The sequence below is a fragment of the Channa argus genome, unplaced genomic scaffold, assembly GCF_033026475.1.
Source record: "Channa argus isolate prfri unplaced genomic scaffold, Channa argus male v1.0 Contig148, whole genome shotgun sequence".
In the NCBI taxonomy this organism is placed as follows: domain Eukaryota; kingdom Metazoa; phylum Chordata; class Actinopteri; order Anabantiformes; family Channidae; genus Channa; species Channa argus.
In genome coordinates this window covers 13,472-39,531 of record NW_027125367.1, presented here as the reverse complement: position 1 = coordinate 39,531, position 26,060 = coordinate 13,472, and the positions used below count along the sequence as shown (strand labels likewise).

Genomic DNA, 26,060 nt, shown 5'->3' with positions numbered 1-26,060 from the left:
TTTTGAACGAGGGACCTTTATGCATGTTAGGCCAAGGTGATATCCACTACACTACAGAATTTAGCCACGTAGGGTATTACTTTCAGAGGGTAGCATCTAACCACAAAGCGACACATTATCGTGCAAGGTCGACTCTAAGGGGCTTTCCAAAATCTTAGTGCACAATAGGTACTTTGTCAGCTTAATGGGGACCATGCTCATATGTGGAGGCTGATCGGTCCAATGCTAAGCCAGTGTAGCGTGGAGAGGGGATTGAAGCTGTGGTAATTGACATCCTAGGGCTGCTGCTTCAGTGCAGCTGTTTTTCATGGGAGAAACAAAGGCTGTTTAGAAATTGGTTCTTAACAATCTTCTGTAGTCTCGCAAAACCCTTTTTGATTTCTTTGACCAATTTGCACATGCTGTTTGCCCATATCGCGTCCAACAAAAAGAGGGCGCGCAATTGTAGTCAACAGATACTCAAAACTGAAATTGAATAACGACCATTGCAACTTTAGCCAGTAATCGTCCGCTCTGTCAAAGACACAGCCTTTTTTCGGCGACTACTCTGGAGTGACTGCAAAAGATCTAACAGGCAAAAGCAGGTTTTCACATTCAGGCCCGTAGGTAATGTTCCTTTTCAAATGCAGATTGCCGGAGAACGTAGGGGCGTAATTTGACAAGTGATGCTTTTTTGTCCAACCTTGAGCGAGTAAAAGTAATGGCATCAGCACGGCGTAACTACACCAGGGGCATGGCCGGGGGCAGTGCTGTTCCAGTCTTCATTAGTATAGTGGACAGTATCTCCGCCTGTTGTAATTGACATCCTAGGGCTGCTGCTGCAAGTGCAGCTATTTTTCATGGGAGAAAGTCTCTATTTCAATTAATAGTATGTGGTGGCTTTGTCCAAAGTGAGGCTGTTTAGAAATTGGTTCTTAACTTTCTTCAGTAGTCTCGCATTACCCTTTTCGATTTCTTTGACCAATTTGCACTTGCTGCTTGCCTTTTTCGATTTCTTTAACCAATTTGCACATGCTGTTTGCCATATCGCCTGCACCAAGAAGAGGGCATGCAATTGCAGGAAAGGGACTCCTCAACAGGTACTCAAAACTGAAATTGAACGCTGACCATTGCAACTTTAGCCAGTAATGGTCCGCTTAGTCAAAGGCACACAGCCTTTGTCCATCGACTACTCTGGCGAGACTGCAAACGAGCAGTGCTTTTCCAGTCCTCGTTAGTATAGTGGACAGTATCTCCGCCTGTCACGTGGAAGACCGGGGTTCGATTCCCCGACGGGGAGAGTCTTTTTGCCTTTGTCCCGGACAGTTGAAATTTCCCGCAATACGTCTTTGGCTTGGTTGAGGAGGCTTGCATTTGCAAGCGATGGCCAGAAGAAGTCATCGGTTGTTGTGCCTAAATAGCTCAGTTGGGAGAGCGTTAGACTGAAGATTTAAAGGTCCCTGGTTTGATCCTGGGTTTTGGCATTACACCACCTCTGTCTTGCGTACGATGCCAAGAGTCCCCTAACCTTTTGTTTTTGTACTTAAGACGGTTTGGAAGGTAGTCTCTATGTGTGCCATTCTGTGATTTCAGGTTGTTTTACGGAGCAAGCATGTGTAAGAACTTAGTCAACCCACTGACACAGCTTGAGTGTGAATGTAATCTTAAAATAACAACAATTGTGTTTCTGCCTGATTTCAGGCTAGGGACCTTTCACGTGTGAGGCGAACTTGATAACCGCTACACCACAGATACCGGCGACTTTGACGGGCTACTTCAGAGCGTAGGCAAAAGCAGGCTTTCACATTCACGCCCGTAGGTAACGTTCCTTTTCAAATGCAGATTGCCGGAGAACGTAGGGGCGTAATTTGACAAGTGATGCATTTTTATCCAACCTTGTGCGAGTAAAACTAATGGCATCAGAACGGCGTAACTACACCAGGGGCATGGCCGGGGCCAGTGCTGTTCCAGTCCTCGTTAGTATAGCGGACAGGATCTCCGCCTGTTGTAATTGACATCCTAGGGCTGCTGCTGCAAGTGCAGCTATTTTTCATTGGAGAAAGTCTCTATTTCGATTAATAGTATGTGGTGGCTTTGTCCAAACTGAGGCTGTTTAGAAATTGGTTTATAACTTTCTTCTGTAGTCTCGCATAACCCTTTTCAATTTCTTTGACCAATTTGCACATGCTGTTTGCCATATCGCGTGCACCAAGAAGAGGGCATGCAATTGCAGAAAAGGAACTCCTCAACAGGTAACTCAAAACTGAAATTGAACGACGACCATTGCAAGCATGTGTAAGAACTTAGTCAACCCACTGACACAGCTTGAGTGTGAATGTCATCTTAAAATAACAACAATTGTGTTTCTGCCTGGTTTCAGGCCAGGGACCTTTCACGTGTGAGGCGAACTTGATAACCGCTACACCACAGAAATCGGCGACTTTGACGAGCTACTTCAGAGCGTAGCTTCCCAGCAAGAAGAATACCACGGTCGTGGAAGTTTACTCCTCAGGGGTTTTGGGATGAAAGGATCTTTATCGAACTTTGTAGTACTAAAACCAAAAGAATTGCCTTTCTAATTGTTAGAGCTGAGACAACCCCTTTTACAAGGCAATCCACCCAGACTGACTGTGCACATGATAATGGATAGCAAAAGGGTTTCTGCCTGATTTCGAACGAAGGACCTTTATGCATGTTAGGCCAAGGTGATATCCACTACACTACAGAATTTAGCCACGTAGGGCATTACTTTCAGAGGGTAGCATCTAACCACAAAGCGACACATTATCGTGCAAGGTCGACTCTAAGGGGCTTTCCAAAATCCTAGTGCACAATAGGTACTTTCTCAGCTTAATGGGGACCATGCTCATATGTGGATGCTGATCGGTCCAATGCTAAGCCAGTGTAGCGTGGAGAGGGGATTGAAGCTGTGGTAATTGACATCCTAGGGCTGCTTCTTCAGTGCAGCTGTTTTTCATGGGAGAAACAAAGGCTGTTTAGAAATTGGTTCTTAACAATCTTCTGTAGTCTCGCAAAACCCTTTTTGATTTCTTTGACCAATTTGCACATGCTGTTTGCCATATCGCGTCCAACAAGAAGAGGGCGCGCAATTGTAGTCAACAGATACTCAAAACTGAAATTGAATAACAACCACTGCAACTTTAGCCAGTAATCGTCCGCTCTGTGAAAGACACAGCCTTTTTTCGGCGACTACTCTGGAGTGACTGCAAAAGATCTAACAGGCAAAAGCAGGTTTTCACATTCAGGCCCGTAGGTAACGTTCCTTTTCAAATGCAGATTGACGGAGAACGTAGGAGCGTAATTTGACAATTGATTCATTTTTGTCCAACCTTGAGCGAGTAAAAGTAATGGCATCAGAACGGCGTAACTACACCAGGGGCATGGCCGGGGGCAGTGCTGTTCCAGTCCTCGTTAGTATAGTGGACAGTATCTCCGCCTGTTGTAATTGACATCCTAGGGCTGCTGCTGCAAGTGCAGCTATTTTTCATGGGAGAAAGTCTCTATTTCGATTAATAGTATGTGGTGGCTTTGTCCAAACTGAGTCTGTTTAGAAATTGGTTCTTAACTTTCTTCTGTAGTCTCGCATAACCCTTTTCGATTTCTTTGACCAATTTGCACATGCTGTTTGCCATATCGCGTGCACCAAGAAGAGGGCATGCAATTGCAGGAAAGGAACTCCTCAACAGGTAACTCAAAACTGAAATTGAACGACGACGACCATTAGTCAACCCACTGACACACCTTGAGTGTTAATGTCATCTTTAAATAACAACAATTGTGTTTCTGCCTGGTTTCAGGCCAGGGACCTTTCACGTGTGAGGCGAACTTGATAACCGCTACACCACAGAAATCGGCGACTTTGACGAGCTACTTCAGAGCGTAGCTTCCCAGCAAGAAGAATACCACGGTCGTGGAAGTTTACTCCTCAGGGGTTTTGGGATGAAAGGATCTTTATCGAACTTTGTAGTACTAAAACCAAAAGTGTTGCTTTTCTAATTGTTAGAGCTGAGACAACCCCTTTTACAAGGCAATCCACCCAGACTGACTGTGCACATGATAATGGATAGCAAAAGGGTTTCTGCCTGATTTCGAACGAGGGACCTTTATGCATGTTAGGCCAAGGTGATATCCACTACACTACAGAATTTAGCCACGTAGGGTATTACTTTCAGAGGGTAGCATCTAACCACAAAGCGACACATTATCGTGCAAGGTCGACTCTAAGGGGCTTTCCAAAATCCTAGTGTACAATAGGTACTTTCTCAGCTTAATGGGGACCATGCTCATATGTGGAGGCTGATCGGTCCAATGCTAAGCCAGTGTAGCGTGGAGAGGGGATTGAAGCTGTGGTAATTGATTGACATCCTAGGGCTGCTTCTTCAGTGCAGCTGTTTTTCATGGGAGAAACAAAGGCTGTTTAGAAATTGGTTCTTAACAATCTTCTGTAGTCTCGCAAAACCCTTTTTGATTTCTTTGACCAATTTGCACATGCTGTTTGCCATATCGCGTCCAACAAGAAGAGGGCGTGAAATTGTAGTCAACAGATACTCAAAACTGAAATTGAATAACGACCATTGCAACTTTAGCCAGTAATCGTCCACTCTGTCAAAGACACAGCCTTTTTTCGGCGACTACTCTGGAGTGACTGCAAAAGATCTAACAGGCAAAAGCAGGCTTTCATATTCAGGCCCGTAGGTAACGTTCCTTTTCAAATGCAGATTGATAGTATGTGGTGGCTTTGTCCAAACTGAGGCTGTTTAGAAATTGGTTCTTAACTTTCTTCTGTAGTCTCGCATAACCCTTTTCGATTTCTTTGACCAATTTGCACTTGCTGCTTGCCCTTTTCGATTTCTTTGACCAATTTGCACATGCTGTTTGCCATATCGCGTGCACCAAGAAGAGGGCATGCAATTGCAGGAAAGGAACTCCTCAACAGGTAACTTAAAACTGAAATTGAACGACGACCATTGCAAGCATGTGTAAGAACTTAGTCAACCCTCTGACACAGCTTGAGTGTGAATGTCATCTTTAAATAACAACAATTGTGTTTCTGCCTGGTTTCAGGCCAGGGACCTTTCACGTGTGAGGCGAACTTGATAACCGCTACACCACAGAAATCGGCGACTTTGACGAGCTACTTCAGAGCGTAGCTTCCCAGCAAGAAGAATACCACGGTCGTGGAAGTTTACTCCTCAGGGGTTTTGGGATGAAAGGATCTTTATCGAACTTTGTAGTACTAAAACCAAAAGTGTTGCCTTTCTAATTGTTAGAGCTGAGACAACCCCTTTTACAAGGCAATCCACCCAGACTGACTGTGCACAGGATAATGGATAGCAAAAGGGTTTCTGCCTGATTTCGAACGAGGGACCTTTATGCATGTTAGGCCAAGGTGATATCCACTACACTACAGAATTTAGCCACGTAGGGTATTACTTTCAGAGGGTAGCATCTAACCACAAAGCGACACATTATCGTGCAAGGTCGACTCTAAGGGGCTTTCCAAAATCCTAGTGTACAATAGGTACTTTCTCAGCTTAATGGGGACCATGCTCATATGTGGAGGCTGATCGGTCCAATGCTAAGCCAGTGTAGCGTGGAGAGGGGATTGAAGCTGTGGTAATTGACATCCTAGGGCTGCTTCTTCAGTGCAGCTGTTTTTCATGGGAGAAACAAAGGCTGTTTAGAAATTGGTTCTTAACAATCTTCTGTAGTCTCGCAAAACCCTTTTTGATTTCTTTGACCAATTTGCACATGCTGTTTGCCATATCGCGTCCAACAAGAAGAGGGCGCGCAATTGTAGTCAACAGATACTCAAAACTGAAATTGAATAACGACCATTGCAACTTTAGCCAGTAATCGTCCACTCTGTCAAAGACACAGCCTTTTTTCGGCGACTACTCTGGAGTGACTGCAAAAGATCTAACAGGCAAAAGCAGGCTTTCATATTCAGGCCCGTAGGTAACGTTCCTTTTCAAATGCAGATTGATAGTATGTGGTGGCTTTGTCCAAACTGAGGCTGTTTAGAAATTGGTTCTTAACTTTCTTCTGTAGTCTCGCATAACCCTTTTCGATTTCTTTGACCAATTTGCACTTGCTGCTTGCCCTTTTCGATTTCTTTGACCAATTTGCACATGCTGCTTGCCCATTTCGATTTCTTTGACCAATTTGCACATGCTGTTTGCCATATCGCGTGCACCAAGAAGAGGGCATGCAATTGCAGGAAAGGAACTCCTCAACAAGTAACTCAAAACTGAAATTGAACGACGACCATTGCAAGCATGTGTAAGAACTTAGTCAACCCCCTGACACAGCTTGAGTGTGAATGTCATCTTTAAATAACAACAATTGTGTTTCTGCCTGGTTTCAGGCCAGGGACCTTTCACGTGTGAGGCGAACTTGATAACCGCTACACCACAGAAATCGGCGACTTTGACGAGCTACTTCAGAGCGTAGCTTCCCAGCAAGAAGAATACCACGGTCGTGGAAGTTTACTCCTCAGGGGTTTTGGGATGAAAGGATCTTTATCGAACTTTGTAGTACTAAAACCAAAAGAATTGCCTTTCTAATTGTTAGAGCTGAGACAACCCCTTTTACAAGGCAATCCACCCAGACTGACTGTGCACATAATAATGGATAGCAAAAGGGTTTCTGCCTGATTTCGAACGAAGGACCTTTATGCATGTTAGGCCAAGGTGATATCCACTACACTACAGAATTTAGCCACGTAGGGCATTACTTTCAGAGGGTAGCATCTAACCACAAAGCGACACATTATCGTGCAAGGTCGACTCTAAGGGGCTTTCCAAAATCCTAGTGCACAATAGGTACTTTCTCAGCTTAATGGGGACCATGCTCATATGTGGAGGCTGATCGGTCCAATGCTAAGCCAGTGTAGCGTGGAGAGGGGATTGAAGCTGTGGTAATTGACATCCTAGGGCTGCTTCTTCAGTGCAGCTGTTTTTCATGGGAGAAACAAAGGCTGTTTAGAAATTGGTTCTTAACAATCTTCTGTAGTCTCGCAAAACCCTTTTTGATTTCTTTGACCAATTTGCACATGCTGTTTGCCATATCGCGTCCAACAAGAAGAGGGCGCGCAATTGTAGTCAACAGATACTCAAAACTGAAATTGAATAACGACCACTGCAACTTTAGCCAGTAATCGTCCGCTCTGTCAAAGACACAGCCTTTTTTCGGCGACTACTCTGGAGTGACTGCAAAAGATCTAACAGGCAAAAGCAGGTTTTCACATTCAGGCCCGTAGGTAACGTTCCTTTTCAAATGCAGATTGACGGAGAACGTAGGAGCGTAATTTGACAATTGATTCATTTTTGTCCAACCTTGAGCGAGTAAAAGTAATGGCATCAGAACGGCGTAACTACACCAGGGGCATGGCCGGGGGCAGTGCTGTTCCAGTCCTCGTTAGTATAGTGGACAGTATCTCCGCCTGTTGTAATTGACATCCTAGGGCTGCTGCTGCAAGTGCAGCTATTTTTCATGGGAGAAAGTCTCTATTTCGATTAATAGTATGTGGTGGCTTTGTCCAAACTGAGTCTGTTTAGAAATTGGTTCTTAACTTTCTTCTGTAGTCTCGCATAACCCTTTTCGATTTCTTTGACCAATTTGCACATGCTGTTTGCCATATCGCGTGCACCAAGAAGAGGGCATGCAATTGCAGGAAAGGAACTCCTCAACAGGTAACTCAAAACTGAAATTGAACGACGACGACCATTAGTCAACCCACTGACACACCTTGAGTGTTAATGTCATCTTTAAATAACAACAATTGTGTTTCTGCCTGGTTTCAGGCCAGGGACCTTTCACGTGTGAGGCGAACTTGATAACCGCTACACCACAGAAATCGGCGACTTTGACGAGCTACTTCAGAGCGTAGCTTCCCAGCAAGAAGAATACCACGGTCGTGGAAGTTTACTCCTCAGGGGTTTTGGGATGAAAGGATCTTTATCGAACTTTGTAGTACTAAAACCAAAAGTGTTGCTTTTCTAATTGTTAGAGCTGAGACAACCCCTTTTACAAGGCAATCCACCCAGACTGACTGTGCACATGATAATAGCAAAAGGGTTTCTGCCTGATTTCGAACGAGGGACCTTTATGCATGTTAGGCCAAGGTGATATCCACTACACTACAGAATTTAGCCACGTAGGGTATTACTTTCAGAGGGTAGCATCTAACCACAAAGCGACACATTATCGTGCAAGGTCGACTCTAAGGGGCTTTCCAAAATCCTAGTGTACAATAGGTACTTTCTCAGCTTAATGGGGACCATGCTCATATGTGGAGGCTGATCGGTCCAATGCTAAGCCAGTGTAGCGTGGAGAGGGGATTGAAGCTGTGGTAATTGATTGACATCCTAGGGCTGCTTCTTCAGTGCAGCTGTTTTTCATGGGAGAAACAAAGGCTGTTTAGAAATTGGTTCTTAACAATCTTCTGTAGTCTCGCAAAACCCTTTTTGATTTCTTTGACCAATTTGCACATGCTGTTTGCCATATCGCGTCCAACAAGAAGAGGGCGTGAAATTGTAGTCAACAGATACTCAAAACTGAAATTGAATAACGACCATTGCAACTTTAGCCAGTAATCGTCCACTCTGTCAAAGACACAGCCTTTTTTCGGCGACTACTCTGGAGTGACTGCAAAAGATCTAACAGGCAAAAGCAGGCTTTCATATTCAGGCCCGTAGGTAACGTTCCTTTTCAAATGCAGATTGCCGGAGAACGTAGGGGCGTAATTTGACAAGTGATGCTTTTTTGTCCAACCTTGAGCGAGTAAAAGTAATGGCATCAGAACGGCGTAATTACACCAGGGGCATGGCCGGGGGCAGTGCTGTTCCAGTCCTCATTAGTATAGTGGACAGTATCTCCGCCTGTTGTAATTGACATCCTAGGGCTGCTGCTGCAAGTGCAGCTATTTTTCATGGGAGAAAGTCTCTATTTCAATTAATAGTATGTGGTGGCTTTGTCCAAGCTGAGGCTGTTTAGAAATTGGTTCTTAACTTTCTTCTGTAATCTCGCATAACCCTTTTCGATTTCTTTGACCAATTTGCACTTGCTGCTTGCCCTTTTCGATTTCTTTGACCAATTTACACATACTGTTTGCCATATTGCGTGCACCAAGAATAGGGCATCCAATTGCAGGAAAGGAACTCCTCAACAGGTACTCAAAACTGAAATTGAATAACGACCATTGCAACTTTAGCCAGTAATCGTCCGCTCTGTCAAAGACACAGCCTTTTTTCGGCGACTACCCTGGAGTGACTGCAAAAGATCTAACAGGCAAAAGCAGGCTTTCACATTCAGGCCCGTAGGTAACGTTCCTTTTCAAATGCAGATTGCCGGAGAACGTAGGGGCGTAATTTGACAATTGATGCTTTTTTGTCCAACCTTGAGCGAGTAAAAGTAATGGCATCAGAACGGCGTAAGTACACCAGGGGCATGGTCGGGGGCAGTGCTGTTCCAGTCCTCGTTAGTATAGTGGACAGTATCTCCGCCTGTTGTAATTGACATCCTAGGGCTGCTGCTGCAAGTGCAGCTATTTTTCATGGGAGAAAGTCTCTATTTCGATTAATAGTATGTGGTGGCTTTGTCCAAACTGAGGCTGTTTAGAAATTGGTTCTTAACTTTCTTCTGTAGTCTCGCATAACCCTTTTCGATTTCTTTGACCAATTTGCACTTGCTGCTTGCCCTTTTCGATTTCTTTGACCAATTTGCACATGCTGTTTGCCATATCGCGTGCACCAAGAAGAGGGCATGCAATTGCAGGAAAGGGACTCCTCAACAGGTACTCAAAACTGAAATTGAACGACGACCATTGCAACTTTAGCCAGTAATGGTCCGCTTAGTCAAAGGCACACAGCCTTTGTCCAGCGACTACTCTGGCGTGACTGCAAACGAGCAGTGCATTTCCAGTCCTCGTTAGTGTAGTGGACAGTATCTCCGCCTGTCATGCGGAAGACCGGGGTTCGATTACCGGATGGGGAGAGTCTTTTTGCCTTTCTCCCGGACAATTGAAATTTCCCGCAATGCGTCTTCTGCTTAGGTGAGGAGGCTTGCATTTGCAAATGATGGCCAGAAGAAGTCGTCGGTTGTTGTGCCGAAATAGCTCAGTTGGGAGAGTGTTAGACTGAAGGTCTAAAAGTCCCTGGTTCGATCCCGGGTTTCGGCATTACACCACCTCTGTCTTGCGTACGATGCCAAGAGGCCCCTAAACTTTTGTTTTTGTACTTAAGACGGTTCGGAAGGTAGTCTCTATGTGTGCCATTCTGTGATTTCAGGTTGTTTTACGGAGCAAGCATGTGTAAGAACTTAGTCAACCCACTGACACAGCTTGAGTGTGAATGTCATCTTAAAATAACAACAATTGTGTTTCTGCCTGATTTCAGGCTAGGGACCTTTCACGTGTGAGGCGAACTTGATAACCGCTACACCACAGATACCGGCGACTTTGACGGGCTACTTCAGAGCGTAGGCAAAAGCAGGCTTTCACATTCACGCCCGTAGGTAACGTTCCTTTTCAAATGCAGATTGCCGGAGAACGTAGGGGCGTAATTTGACAAGTGATGCATTTTTATCCAACCTTGTGCGAGTAAAACTAATGGCATCAGAACGGCGTAACTACACCAGGGGCATGGCCGGGGCCAGTGCTGTTCCAGTCCTCGTTAGTATAGCGGACAGGATCTCCGCCTGTTGTAATTGACATCCTAGGGCTGCTGCTGCAAGTGCAGCTATTTTTCATTGGAGAAAGTCTCTATTTCGATTAATAGTATGTGGTGGCTTTGTCCAAACTGAGGCTGTTTAGAAATTGGTTTATAACTTTCTTCTGTAGTCTCGCATAACCCTTTTCAATTTCTTTGACCAATTTGCACATGCTGTTTGCCATATCGCGTGCACCAAGAAGAGGGCATGCAATTGCAGAAAAGGAACTCCTCAACAGGTAACTCAAAACTGAAATTGAACGACGACCATTGCAAGCATGTGTAAGAACTTAGTCAACCCACTGACACAGCTTGAGTGTGAATGTCATCTTAAAATAACAACAATTGTGTTTCTGCCTGGTTTCAGGCCAGGGACCTTTCACGTGTGAGGCGAACTTGATAACCGCTACACCACAGAAATCGGCGACTTTGACGAGCTACTTCAGAGCGTAGCTTCCCAGCAAGAAGAATACCACGGTCGTGGAAGTTTACTCCTCAGGGGTTTTGGGATGAAAGGATCTTTATCGAACTTTGTAGTACTAAAACCAAAAGAATTGCCTTTCTAATTGTTAGAGCTGAGACAACCCCTTTTACAAGGCAATCCACCCAGACTGACTGTGCACATGATAATGGATAGCAAAAGGGTTTCTGCCTGATTTCGAACGAAGGACCTTTATGCATGTTAGGCCAAGGTGATATCCACTACACTACAGAATTTAGCCACGTAGGGCATTACTTTCAGAGGGTAGCATCTAACCACAAAGCGACACATTATCGTGCAAGGTCGACTCTAAGGGGCTTTCCAAAATCCTAGTGCACAATAGGTACTTTCTCAGCTTAATGGGGACCATGCTCATATGTGGAGGCTGATCGGTCCAATGCTAAGCCAGTGTAGCGTGGAGAGGGGATTGAAGCTGTGGTAATTGACATCCTAGGGCTGCTTCTTCAGTGCAGCTGTTTTTCATGGGAGAAACAAAGGCTGTTTAGAAATTGGTTCTTAACAATCTTCTGTAGTCTCGCAAAACCCTTTTTGATTTCTTTGACCAATTTGCACATGCTGTTTGCCATATCGCGTCCAACAAGAAGAGGGCGCGCAATTGTAGTCAACAGATACTCAAAACTGAAATTGAATAACGACCACTGCAACTTTAGCCAGTAATCGTCCGCTCTGTCAAAGACACAGCCTTTTTTCGGCGACTACTCTGGAGTGACTGCAAAAGATCTAACAGGCAAAAGCAGGTTTTCACATTCAGGCCCGTAGGTAACGTTCCTTTTCAAATGCAGATTGACGGAGAACGTAGGAGCGTAATTTGACAATTGATTCATTTTTGTCCAACCTTGAGCGAGTAAAAGTAATGGCATCAGAACGGCGTAACTACACCAGGGGCATGGCCGGGGGCAGTGCTGTTCCAGTCCTCGTTAGTATAGTGGACAGTATCTCCGCCTGTTGTAATTGACATCCTAGGGCTGCTGCTGCAAGTGCAGCTATTTTTCATGGGAGAAAGTCTCTATTTCGATTAATAGTATGTGGTGGCTTTGTCCAAACTGAGTCTGTTTAGAAATTGGTTCTTAACTTTCTTCTGTAGTCTCGCATAACCCTTTTCGATTTCTTTGACCAATTTGCACATGCTGTTTGCCATATCGCGTGCACCAAGAAGAGGGCATGCAATTGCAGGAAAGGAACTCCTCAACAGGTAACTCAAAACTGAAATTGAACGACGACGACCATTAGTCAACCCACTGACACACCTTGAGTGTTAATGTCATCTTTAAATAACAACAATTGTGTTTCTGCCTGGTTTCAGGCCAGGGACCTTTCACGTGTGAGGCGAACTTGATAACCGCTACACCACAGAAATCGGCGACTTTGACGAGCTACTTCAGAGCGTAGCTTCCCAGCAAGAAGAATACCACGGTCGTGGAAGTTTACTCCTCAGGGGTTTTGGGATGAAAGGATCTTTATCGAACTTTGTAGTACTAAAACCAAAAGTGTTGCTTTTCTAATTGTTAGAGCTGAGACAACCCCTTTTACAAGGCAATCCACCCAGACTGACTGTGCACATGATAATGGATAGCAAAAGGGTTTCTGCCTGATTTCGAACGAGGGACCTTTATGCATGTTAGGCCAAGGTGATATCCACTACACTACAGAATTTAGCCACGTAGGGTATTACTTTCAGAGGGTAGCATCTAACCACAAAGCGACACATTATCGTGCAAGGTCGACTCTAAGGGGCTTTCCAAAATCCTAGTGTACAATAGGTACTTTCTCAGCTTAATGGGGACCATGCTCATATGTGGAGGCTGATCGGTCCAATGCTAAGCCAGTGTAGCGTGGAGAGGGGATTGAAGCTGTGGTAATTGATTGACATCCTAGGGCTGCTTCTTCAGTGCAGCTGTTTTTCATGGGAGAAAAAAAGGCTGTTTAGAAATTGGTTCTTAACAATCTTCTGTAGTCTCGCAAAACCCTTTTTGATTTCTTTGACCAATTTGCACATGCTGTTTGCCATATCGCGTCCAACAAGAAGAGGGCGTGAAATTGTAGTCAACAGATACTCAAAACTGAAATTGAATAACGACCATTGCAACTTTAGCCAGTAATCGTCCACTCTGTCAAAGACACAGCCTTTTTTCGGCGACTACTCTGGAGTGACTGCAAAAGATCTAACAGGCAAAAGCAGGCTTTCATATTCAGGCCCGTAGGTAACGTTCCTTTTCAAATGCAGATTGATAGTATGTGGTGGCTTTGTCCAAACTGAGGCTGTTTAGAAATTGGTTCTTAACTTTCTTCTGTAGTCTCGCATAACCCTTTTCGATTTCTTTGACCAATTTGCACTTGCTGCTTGCCCTTTTCGATTTCTTTGACCAATTTGCACATGCTGTTTGCCATATCGCGTGCACCAAGAAGAGGGCATGCAATTGCAGGAAAGGAACTCCTCAACAGGTAACTTAAAACTGAAATTGAACGACGACCATTGCAAGCATGTGTAAGAACTTAGTCAACCCTCTGACACAGCTTGAGTGTGAATGTCATCTTTAAATAACAACAATTGTGTTTCTGCCTGGTTTCAGGCCAGGGACCTTTCACGTGTGAGGCGAACTTGATAACCGCTACACCACAGAAATCGGCGACTTTGACGAGCTACTTCAGAGCGTAGCTTCCCAGCAAGAAGAATACCACGGTCGTGGAAGTTTACTCCTCAGGGGTTTTGGGATGAAAGGATCTTTATCGAACTTTGTAGTACTAAAACCAAAAGTGTTGCCTTTCTAATTGTTAGAGCTGAGACAACCCCTTTTACAAGGCAATCCACCCAGACTGACTGTGCACAGGATAATGGATAGCAAAAGGGTTTCTGCCTGATTTCGAACGAGGGACCTTTATGCATGTTAGGCCAAGGTGATATCCACTACACTACAGAATTTAGCCACGTAGGGTATTACTTTCAGAGGGTAGCATCTAACCACAAAGCGACACATTATCGTGCAAGGTCGACTCTAAGGGGCTTTCCAAAATCCTAGTGTACAATAGGTACTTTCTCAGCTTAATGGGGACCATGCTCATATGTGGAGGCTGATCGGTCCAATGCTAAGCCAGTGTAGCGTGGAGAGGGGATTGAAGCTGTGGTAATTGACATCCTAGGGCTGCTTCTTCAGTGCAGCTGTTTTTCATGGGAGAAACAAAGGCTGTTTAGAAATTGGTTCTTAACAATCTTCTGTAGTCTCGCAAAACCCTTTTTGATTTCTTTGACCAATTTGCACATGCTGTTTGCCATATCGCGTCCAACAAGAAGAGGGCGCGCAATTGTAGTCAACAGATACTCAAAACTGAAATTGAATAACGACCATTGCAACTTTAGCCAGTAATCGTCCACTCTGTCAAAGACACAGCCTTTTTTCGGCGACTACTCTGGAGTGACTGCAAAAGATCTAACAGGCAAAAGCAGGCTTTCATATTCAGGCCCGTAGGTAACGTTCCTTTTCAAATGCAGATTGATAGTATGTGGTGGCTTTGTCCAAACTGAGGCTGTTTAGAAATTGGTTCTTAACTTTCTTCTGTAGTCTCGCATAACCCTTTTCGATTTCTTTGACCAATTTGCACTTGCTGCTTGCCCTTTTCGATTTCTTTGACCAATTTGCACATGCTGTTTGCCATATCGCGTGCACCAAGAAGAGGGCATGCAATTGCAGGAAAGGAACTCCTCAACAGGTAACTCAAAACTGAAATTGAACGACGACCATTGCAAGCATGTGTAAGAACTTAGTCAACCCCCTGACACAGCTTGAGTGTGAATGTCATCTTTAAATAACAACAATTGTGTTTCTGCCTGGTTTCAGGCCAGGGACCTTTCACGTGTGAGGCGAACTTGATAACCGCTACACCACAGAAATCGGCGACTTTGACGAGCTACTTCAGAGCGTAGCTTCCCAGCAAGAAGAATACCACGGTCGTGGAAGTTTACTCCTCAGGGGTTTTGGGATGAAAGGATCTTTATCGAACTTTGTAGTACTAAAACCAAAAGAATTGCCTTTCTAATTGTTAGAGCTGAGACAACCCCTTTTACAAGGCAATCCACCCAGACTGACTGTGCACATGATAATGGATAGCAAAAGGGTTTCTGCCTGATTTCGAACGAAGGACCTTTATGCATGTTAGGCCAAGGTGATATCCACTACACTACAGAATTTAGCCACGTAGGGCATTACTTTCAGAGGGTAGCATCTAACCACAAAGCGACACATTATCGTGCAAGGTCGACTCTAAGGGGCTTTCCAAAATCCTAGTGTACAATAGGTACTTTCTCAGCTTAATGGGGACCATGCTCATATGTGGAGGCTGATCGGTCCAATGCTAAGCCAGTGTAGCGTGGAGAGGGGATTGAAGCTGTGGTAATTGACATCCTAGGGCTGCTTCTTCAGTGCAGCTGTTTTTCATGGGAGAAACAAAGGCTGTTTAGAAATTGGTTCTTAACAATCTTCTGTAGTCTCGCAAAACCCTTTTTGATTTCTTTGACCAATTTGCACATGCTGTTTGCCATATCGCGTCCAACAAGAAGAGGGCGCGCAATTGTAGTCAACAGATACTCAAAACTGAAATTGAATAACGACCATTGCAACTTTAGCCAGTAATCGTCCACTCTGTCAAAGACACAGCCTTTTTTCGGCGACTACTCTGGAGTGACTGCAAAAGATCTAACAGGCAAAAGCAGGCTTTCATATTCAGGCCCGTAGGTAACGTTCCTTTTCAAATGCAGATTGATAGTATGTGGTGGCTTTGTCCAAACTGAGGCTGTTTAGAAATTGGTTCTTAACTTTCTTCTGTAGTCTCGCATAACCCTTTTCGATTTCTTTGACCAATTTGCACTTGCTGCTTGCCCTTTTCGATTTCTTTGACCAATTTGCACATGCTGTTTGCCATATCGCGTGCACCAAGAAGAGGGCATGCAATTGCAGGAAAGGAACTCCTCAACAGGTAACTCAAAACTGAAATTGAACGACGACCATTGCAAGCATGTGTAAGAACTTAGTCAACCCCCTGACACAGCTTGAGTGTGAATGTCATCTTTAAATAACAACAATTGTGTTTCTGCCTGGTTTCAGGCCAGGGACCTTTCACGTGTGAGGCGAACTTGATAACCGCTACACCACAGAAATCGGCGACTTTGACGAGCTACTTCAGAGCGTAGCTTCCCAGCAAGAAGAATACCACGGTCGTGGAAGTTTACTCCTCAGGGGTTTTGGGATGAAAGGATCTTTATCGAACTTTGTAGTACTAAAACCAAAAGAATTGCCTTTCTAATTGTTAGAGCTGAGACAACCCCTTTTACAAGGCAATCCACCCAGACTGACTGTGCACATGATAATGGATAGCAAAAGGGTTTCTGCCTGATTTCGAACGAAGGACCTTTATGCATGTTAGGCCAAGGTGATATCCACTACACTACAGAATTTAGCCACGTAGGGCATTACTTTCAGAGGGTAGCATCTAACCACAAAGCGACACATTATCGTGCAAGGTCGACTCTAAGGGGCTTTCCAAAATCCTAGTGCACAATAGGTACTTTCTCAGCTTAATGGGGACCGTGCTCATATGTGGAGGCTGATCGGTCCAATGCTAAGCCAGTGTAGCGTGGAGAGGGGATTGAAGCTGTGGTAATTGACATCCTAGGGCTGCTTCTTCAGTGCAGCTGTTTTTCATGGGAGAAACAAAGGCTGTTTAGAAATTGGTTCTTAACAATCTTCTGTAGTCTCGCAAAACCCTTTTTGATTTCTTTGACCAATTTGCACATGCTGTTTGCCATATCGCGTCCAACAAGAAGAGGGCGCGCAATTGTAGTCAACAGATACTCAAAACTGAAATTGAATAACGACCACTGCAACTTTAGCCAGTAATCGTCCGCTCTGTCAAAGACACAGCCTTTTTTCGGCGACTACTCTGGAGTGACTGCAAAAGATCTAACAGGCAAAAGCAGGTTTTCACATTCAGGCCCGTAGGTAACGTTCCTTTTCAAATGCAGATTGACGGAGAACGTAGGAGCGTAATTTGACAATTGATTCATTTTTGTCCAACCTTGAGCGAGTAAAAGTAATGGCATCAGAACGGCGTAACTACACCAGGGGCATGGCCGGGGGCAGTGCTGTTCCAGTCCTCGTTTGTATAGTGGACAGTATCTCCGCCTGTTGTAATTGACATCCTAGGGCTGCTGCTGCAAGTGCAGCTATTTTTCATGGGAGAAAGTCTCTATTTCGATTAATAGTATGTGGTGGCTTTGTCCAAAGTGAGGCTGTTTAGAAATTGGTTCTTAACTTTCTTCTGTAGTCTCGCATAACCCTTTTCGATTTCTTTGACCAATTTGCACTTGCTGCTTGCCCTTTTCGATTTCTTTGACCAATTTGCACATGCTGTTTGCCATATCGCGTGCACCAAGAAGAGGGCATGCAATTGCAGGAAAGGAACTCCTCAACAGGTTGAACGACGACCATTGCAACTTTAGCCAGTAATGGTCCGCTCAGTCAAAGGCACACAGCCTTTGTCCAGCGACTACTCTGGCGAGACTGCAAACGAGCAGTGCTTTTCCAGTCCTCGTTAGTATAGTGGACAGTATCTCCGCCTGTCACGCGGAAGACCAGGGTTCGATTCCCCGACGGGGAGAGTCTTTTTGCCTTTGTCCCGGACAGTTGAAATTTCCCGCAATACGTCTTTGGCTTGGTTGAGGAGGCTTGCATTTGCAAATGATGGCCAGAAGAAGTCATCGGTTGTTGTGCCGAAATAGCTCAATTGGGAGAGCGTTAGACTGAAGATCTGAAGGTCCCTGGTTCGATCCCGGGTTTCGGCATTACACCACCTCTGTCCGGCTTACGATGCCAAGAGGCCCCTAAACTTTTGTTTTTGTACTTAAGACGGTTCGGAAGGTAGTCTCTATGTGTGCCATTCTGTGATTTCAGGTTGTTTTACGGAGCAAGCATGTGTAAGAACTTAGTCAACCCACTAACACAGCTTGAGTGTGAATGTCATCTTAAAATAACAACAATTGTGTTTCTGCCTGATTTCAGGCTAGGGACCTTTCACGTGTGAGGCGAACTTGATAACCGCTACACCACAGATACCGGCGACTTTGACGGGCTACTTCAGAGCGTAGGCAAAAGCAGGCTTTCACATTCAGGCCCGTAGGTAACGTTCCTTTTCAAATGCAGATTGCCGGAGAACGTAGGGGCGTAATTTGACAAGTGATGCATTTTTATCCAACCTTGTGCGAGTAAAACTAATGGCATCAGAACGGCTTAACTACACCAGGGGCATGGCCGGGGCCAGTGCTGTTCCAGTCCTCATTAGTATAGTGGACAGTATCTCCGCCTGTTGTAATGGACATCCTAGGGCTGCTGCTGCAAGTGCAGCTATTTTTCATGGGAGAAAGTCTCTATTTCAATTAATAGTATGTTGTGGCTTTGTCCAAGCTGAGGCTGTTTAGAAATTGGTTCTTAACTTTCTTCTGTAATCTCGCATAACCCTTTTCGATTTCTTTGACCAATTTGCACTTGCTGCTTGCCCTTTTCGATTTCTTTGACCAATTTGCACATGCTGTTTGCCATATTGCGTGCACCAAGAATAGGGCATCCAATTGCAGGAAAGGAACTCCTCAACAGGTACTCAAAACTGAAATTGAATAACGACCATTGCAACTTTAGCCAGTAATCGTCCGCTCTGTCAAAGACACAGCCTTTTTTCGGCGACTACTCTGGAGTGACTGCAAAAGATCTAACAGGCAAAAGCAGGCTTTCACATTCAGGCCCGTAGGTAACGTTCCTTTTCAAATGCAGATTGCCGGAGAACGTAGGGGCGTAATTTGACAAGTGATGCTTTTTTGTCCAACCTTGAGCGAGTAAAAGTAATGGCATCAGAACGGCGTAACTACACCAGGGGCATGGTCGGGGGCAGTGCTGTTCCAGTCCTCGTTAGTATAGTGGACAGTATCTCCGCCTGTTGTAATTGACATCCTAGGGCTGCTGCTGCAAGTCCAGCTATTTTTCATGGGAGAAAGTCTCTATTTCGATTAATAGTATGTGGTGGCTTTGTCCAAACTGAGTCTGTTTAGAAATTGGTTCTTAACTTTCTTCTGTAGTCTCGCATAACCCTTTTCGATTTCTTTGACCAATTTGCACTTGCTGCTTGCCCTTTTCGATTTCTTTGACCAATTTGCACATGCTGTTTGCCATATCGCGTGCACCAAGAAGAGGGCATGCAATTGCAGGAAAGGAACTCCTCAACAGGTACTCAAAACTGAAATTGAACGCTGACCATTGCAACTTTAGCCAGTAATGGTCCGCTCAGTCAAAGGCACACACCCTTTGTCCAGCGACTACTCTGCCGAGACTGCAAACGAGCATTGCTTTTCCAGTCCTCGTTAGTATAGTGGACAGTATCTCCGCCTGTCACGTGGAAGACCGGGGTTCGATTCCCCGACGGGGAGAGTCTTTTTGCCTTTGTCCCGGACAGTTGAAATTTCCCGCAATACGTCTTTGGCTTGGTTGAGGAGGCTTGCATTTGCAAATGATGGCCAGAAGAAGTCATCGGTTGTTGTGCCTAAATAGCTCAGTTGGGAGAGCGTTAGACTGAAGATTTAAAGGTCCCTGGTTCGATCCTGGGTTTTGGCATTACACCACCTCTGTCTTGCGTACGATGCCAAGAGTCCCCTAACCTTTTGTTTTTGTACTTAAGACGGTTCGGAAGGTAGTCTCAATGTGTGCCATTCTGTGATTTCAGGTTGTTTTACGGAGCAAGCATGTGTAGGAACTTAGTCAACCCACTGACACAGCTTGAGTGTAAATGTCATCTTAAAATAACAACAATTGTGTTTCTGCCTGATTTCAGGCCAGGGACCTTTCACGTGTGAGGCGAACTTGATAACCGCTACACCACAGATACCGGCGACTTTGACGAGCTACTTCAGAGCGTAGGCAAAAGCAGGCTTTCACATTCAGGCCCGTAAGTAACGTTCCTTTTCAAATGCAGATTGCCGGAGAACGTAGGGGCGTAATTTGACAAGTGATGCATTTTTGTCCAACCTTGAGCGATTAAAAGTAATGGCATCAGAACAGCGTAACTACACCAGGGGCATGGCTGGGGCCAGTGCTGTTCCAGTCCTCGTTAGTATAGTGTACAGGATCTCCGCCTGTTGTAATTGACATCCTAGGGCTGCTGCTGCAAATGCAGCTATTTTTCATTGGAGAAAGTCTCTATTTCGATTAATAGTATGTGGTGGCTTTGTCCAAAGTGAGGCTGTTTAGAAATTGGTTCTTAACTTTCTTCTGTAGTCTCGCATAACCCTTTTCGATTTCTTTGACCAATTTGCACATGCTGTTTGCCATATCGCGTGCACCAAGAAGAGGGCATGCAATTGCAGGAAAGGAACTCCTCAACAGGTAACTCAAAACTGAAATTGAACGACGACCATTGCAAGCATGTGTAAGAACTTAGTCAACCCACTGACACAGCTTGAGTGTTAATGTCATCTTTAAATAACAACAATTGTGTTTCTGCCTGGTTTCAGGCCAGGGACCTTTCACGTGTGAGGCGAACTTGATAACCGCTACACCACAGAAATCGGCGACTTTGACGAGCTACTTCAGAGCGTAGCTTCCCAGCAAGAAGAATACCACGGTCGTGGAAGTTTACTCCTCAGGGGTTTTGGGATGAAAGGATCTTTATCGAACTTTGTAGTACTAAAACCAAAAGTGTTGCCTTTCTAATTGTTAGAGCTGAGACAACCCCTTTTACAAGGCAATCCACCCAGACTGACTGTGCACAGGATAATGGATAGCAAAAGGGTTTCTGCCTGATTTCGAACGAGGGACCTTTATGCATGTTAGGCCAAGGTGATATCCACTACACTACAGAATTTAGCCACGTAGGGTATTACTTTCAGAGGGTAGCATCTAACCACAAAGCGACACATTATCGTGCAAGGTCGACTCTAAGGGGCTTTCCAAAATCCTAGTGCACAATAGGTACTTTCTCAGCTTAATGGGGACCATGCTCATATGTGGAGGCTGATCGGTCCAATGCTAAGCCAGTGTAGCGTGGAGAGGGGATTGAAGCTGTGGTAATTGACATCCTAGGGCTGCTTCTTCAGTGCAGCTGTTTTTCATGGGAGAAACAAAGGCTGTTTAGAAATTGGTTCTTAACAATCTTCTGTAGTCTCGCAAAACCCTTTTTGATTTCTTTGACCAATTTGCACATGCTGTTTGCCATATCGCGTCCAACAAGAAGAGGGCGCGCAATTGTAGTCAACAGATACTCAAAACTGAAATTGAATAACGACCATTGCAACTTTAGCCAGTAATCGTCCGCTCTGTCAAAGACACAGCCTTTTTTCGGCGACTACTCTGGAGTGACTGCAAAAGATCTAACAGGCAAAAGTAGGCTTTCACATTCAGGCCCGTAGGTAACGTTCCTTTTCAAATGCAGATTGACGGAGAACGTAGGAAAGTAATTTGACAATTGATTCATTTTTGTCCAACCTTGAGCGAGTAAAAGTAATGGCATCAGAACGGCGTAACTACACCAGGGGCATGGCCGGGGGCAGTGCTGTTCCAGTCCTCGTTAGTATAGTGGACAGTATCTCCGCCTGTTGTAATTGACATCCTAGGGCTGCTGCTGCAAGTGCAGCTATTTTTCATGGGAGAAAGTCTCTATTTCGATTAATAGTATGTGGTGGCTTTGTCCAAAGTGAGGCTGTTTAGAAATTGGTTCTTAACTTTCTTCTGTAGTCTCGCATAACCCTTTTCAATTTCTTTGACCAATTTGCACTTGCTGCTTGCCCTTTTCGATTTCTTTGACCAATTTGCACATGCTGTTTGCCATATCGCGTGCACCAAGAAGAGGGCATGCAATTGCAGGAAAGGAACTCCTCAACAGGTACTCAAAACTGAAATTGAACGACGACAATTGCAACTTTAGCCAGTAATGGTCCGCTCAGTCAAAGGCACACAGCCTTTGTCCAGCGACTACTCTCGCGAGACTGCAAACGAGCAGTGCTTTTCCAGTCCTCGTTAGTATAGTGGACAGTATCTCCGCCTGTCACGTGGAAGACCGGGGTTCGATTCCCCGACGGGGAGAGTCTTTTTGCCTTTGTCCCGGACAGTTGAAATTTCCCGCAATACGTCTTTGGCTTGGTTGAGGAGGCTTGCATTTGCAAATGATGGCCAGAAGAAGTCATCGGTTGTTGTGCCGAAATAGCTCAGTTGGGAGAGCGTTAGACTGAAGATCTGAAGGTCCCTGGTTCGATCCCGGGTTTCGGCATTACACCACCTCTGTCCGGCTTACGATGCCAAGAGGCCCCTAAACTTTTGTTTTTGTACTTAAGACGGTTCGGAAGGTAGTCTCTATGTGTGCCATTCTGTGATTTCAGGTTGTTTTACGGAGCAAGCATGTGTAAGAACTTAGTCAACCCACTGACACAGCTTGAGTGTGAATGTCATCTTAAAATAACAACAATTGTGTTTCTGCCTGGTTTCAGGCCAGGGACCTTTCACGTGTGAGGCGAACTTGATAACCGCTACACCACAGATACCGGCGACTTTGACGGGCTACTTCAGAGCGTAGGCAAAAGCAGGCTTTCACATTCAGGCCCGTAGGTAACGTTCCTTTTCAATTGCAGATTGCCGGAGAACGTAGGGGCGTAATTTGACAAGTGATGCATTTTTATCCAACCTTGTGCGAGTAAAACTAATGGCATCAGAACGGCGTAACTACACCAGGGGCATGGCCGGGGCCAGTGCTGTTCCAGTCCTCGTTAGTATAGTGGACAGGATCTCCGCCTGTTGTAATTGACATCCTAGGGCTGCTGCTGCAAGTGCAGCTATTTTTCATTGGAGAAAGTCTCTATTTCGATTAATAGTATGTGGTGGCTTTGTCCAAACTGAGGCTGTTTAGAAATTGGTTCTTAACTTTCTTCTGTAGTCTCGCATAACCCTTTTCAATTTCTTTGACCAATTTGCACATGCTGTTTGCCATATCGCGTGCACCAAGAAGAGGGCATGCAATTGCAGGAAAGGAACTCCTCAACAGGTAACTCAAAACTGAAATTGAACGACGACGACCATTAGTCAACCGACTGACACAGCTTGAGTGTTAATGTCATCTTTAAATAACAACAATTGTGTTTCTGCCTGGTTTCAGGCCAGGGACCTTTCACGTGTGAGGCGAACTTGATAACCGCTACACCACAGAAATCGGCGACTTTGACGAGCTACTTCAGAGCGTAGCTTCCCAGCAAGAAGAATACCACGGTCGTGGAAGTTTACTCCTCAGGGGTTTTGGGATGAAAGGATCTTTATCGAACTTTGTAGTACTAAAACCAAAAGTGTTGCCTTTCTAATTGTTAGAGCTGAGACAACCCCTTTTACAAGGCAATCCACCCAGACTGACTGTGCACAGGATAATGGATAGCAAAAGGGTTTCTGCCTGATTTCGAACGAGGGACCTTTATGCATGTTAGGCCAAGGTGATATCCACTACACTACAGAATTTAGCCACGTAGGGTATTACTTTCAGAGGGTAGCATCTAACCACAAAGCGACACATTATCGTGCAAGGTCGACTCTAAGGGGCTTTCCAAAATCCTAGTGCACAATAGGTACTTTCTCAGCTTAATGGGGACCATGCTCATATGTGGAGGCTGATCGGTCCAATGCTAAGCCAGTGTAGCGTGGAGAGGGGATTGAAGCTGTGGTAATTGACATCCTAGGGCTGCTTCTTCAGTGCAGCTGTTTTTCATGGGAGAAACAAAGGCTGTTTAGAAATTGGTTCTTAACAATCTTCTGTAGTCTCGCAAAACCCTTTTTGATTTCTTTGACCAATTTGCACATGCTGTTTGCCATATCGCGTCCAACAAGAAGAGGGCGCGCAATTGTAGTCAACAGATACTCAAAACTGAAATTGAATAACGACCATTGCAACTTTAGCCAGTAATCGTCCGCTCTGTCAAAGACACAGCCTTTTTTCGGCGACTACTCTGGAGTGACTGCAAAAGATCTAACAGGCAAAAGTAGGCTTTCACATTCAGGCCCGTAGGTAACGTTCCTTTTCAAATGCAGATTGACGGAGAACGTAGGAAAGTAATTTGACAATTGATTCATTTTTGTCCAACCTTGAGCGAGTAAAAGTAATGGCATCAGAACGGCGTAACTACACCAGGGGCATGGCCGGGGGCAGTGCTGTTCCAGTCCTCGTTAGTATAGTGGACAGTATCTCCGCCTGTTGTAATTGACATCCTAGGGCTGCTGCTGCAAGTGCAGCTATTTTTCATGGGAGAAAGTCTCTATTTCGATTAATAGTATGTGGTGGCTTTGTCCAAAGTGAGGCTGTTTAGAAATTGGTTCTTAACTTTCTTCTGTAGTCTCGCATAACCCTTTTCAATTTCTTTGACCAATTTGCACTTGCTGCTTGCCCTTTTCGATTTCTTTGACCAATTTGCACATGCTGTTTGCCATATCGCGTGCACCAAGAAGAGGGCATGCAATTGCAGGAAAGGAACTCCTCAACAGGTACTCAAAACTGAAATTGAACGACGACAATTGCAACTTTAGCCAGTAATGGTCCGCTCAGTCAAAGGCACACAGCCTTTGTCCAGCGACTACTCTCGCGAGACTGCAAACGAGCAGTGCTTTTCCAGTCCTCGTTAGTATAGTGGACAGTATCTCCGCCTGTCACGTGGAAGACCGGGGTTCGATTCCCCGACGGGGAGAGTCTTTTTGCCTTTGTCCCGGACAGTTGAAATTTCCCGCAATACGTCTTTGGCTTGGTTGAGGAGGCTTGCATTTGCAAATGATGGCCAGAAGAAGTCATCGGTTGTTGTGCCGAAATAGCTCAGTTGGGAGAGCGTTAGACTGAAGATCTGAAGGTCCCTGGTTCGATCCCGGGTTTCGGCATTACACCACCTCTGTCCGGCTTACGATGCCAAGAGGCCCCTAAACTTTTGTTTTTGTACTTAAGACGGTTCGGAAGGTAGTTTCTATGTGTGCCATTCTGTGATTTCAGGTTGTTTTACGGAGCAAGCATGTGTAAGAACTTAGTCAACCCACTGACACAGCTTGAGTGTGAATGTCATCTTAAAATAACAACAATTGTGTTTCTGCCTGGTTTCAGGCCAGGGACCTTTCACGTGTGAGGCGAACTTGATAACCGCTACACCACAGATACCGGCGACTTTGACGGGCTACTTCAGAGCGTAGGCAAAAGCAGGCTTTCACATTCAGGCCCGTAGGTAACGTTCCTTTTCAATTGCAGATTGCCGGAGAACGTAGGGGCGTAATTTGACAAGTGATGCATTTTTATCCAACCTTGTGCGAGTAAAACTAATGGCATCAGAACGGCGTAACTACACCAGGGGCATGGCCGGGGCCAGTGCTGTTCCAGTCCTCGTTAGTATAGTGGACAGGATCTCCGCCTGTTGTAATTGACATCCTAGGGCTGCTGCTGCAAGTGCAGCTATTTTTCATTGGAGAAAGTCTCTATTTCGATTAATAGTATGTGGTGGCTTTGTCCAAACTGAGGCTGTTTAGAAATTGGTTCTTAACTTTCTTCTGTAGTCTCGCATAACCCTTTTCAATTTCTTTGACCAATTTGCACATGCTGTTTGCCATATCGCGTGCACCAAGAAGAGGGCATGCAATTGCAGGAAAGGAACTCCTCAACAGGTAACTCAAAACTGAAATTGAACGACGACGACCATTAGTCAACCCACTGACACAGCTTGAGTGTTAATGTCATCTTTAAATAACAACAATTGTGTTTCTGCCTGGTTTCAGGCCAGGGACCTTTCACGTGTGAGGCGAACTTGATAACCGCTACAC

At 45.0% G+C, this 26,060-nt stretch overlaps 3 non-coding genes across 3 annotated transcripts; all 3 read left to right on the top strand.

Annotated features, from left to right (window-relative positions):
* The first annotated feature begins 17,970 nt into the window (after window positions 1-17,970).
* On the top strand, window positions 17,971-18,043 carry trnaf-gaa (transfer RNA phenylalanine (anticodon GAA)). Its single transcript has one exon. It is a non-coding gene; the product is annotated as a tRNA-Phe (tRNA).
* A 4,390-nt stretch (window positions 18,044-22,433) lies between these two features.
* trnaf-gaa (transfer RNA phenylalanine (anticodon GAA)) lies at window positions 22,434-22,506 on the top strand. The gene has a single exon. It is a non-coding gene; the product is annotated as a tRNA-Phe (tRNA).
* A 2,557-nt stretch (window positions 22,507-25,063) lies between these two features.
* On the top strand, window positions 25,064-25,136 carry trnaf-gaa (transfer RNA phenylalanine (anticodon GAA)). Its single transcript has one exon. It is a non-coding gene; the product is annotated as a tRNA-Phe (tRNA).
* The last annotated feature ends 924 nt before the right edge of the window (window positions 25,137-26,060 follow it).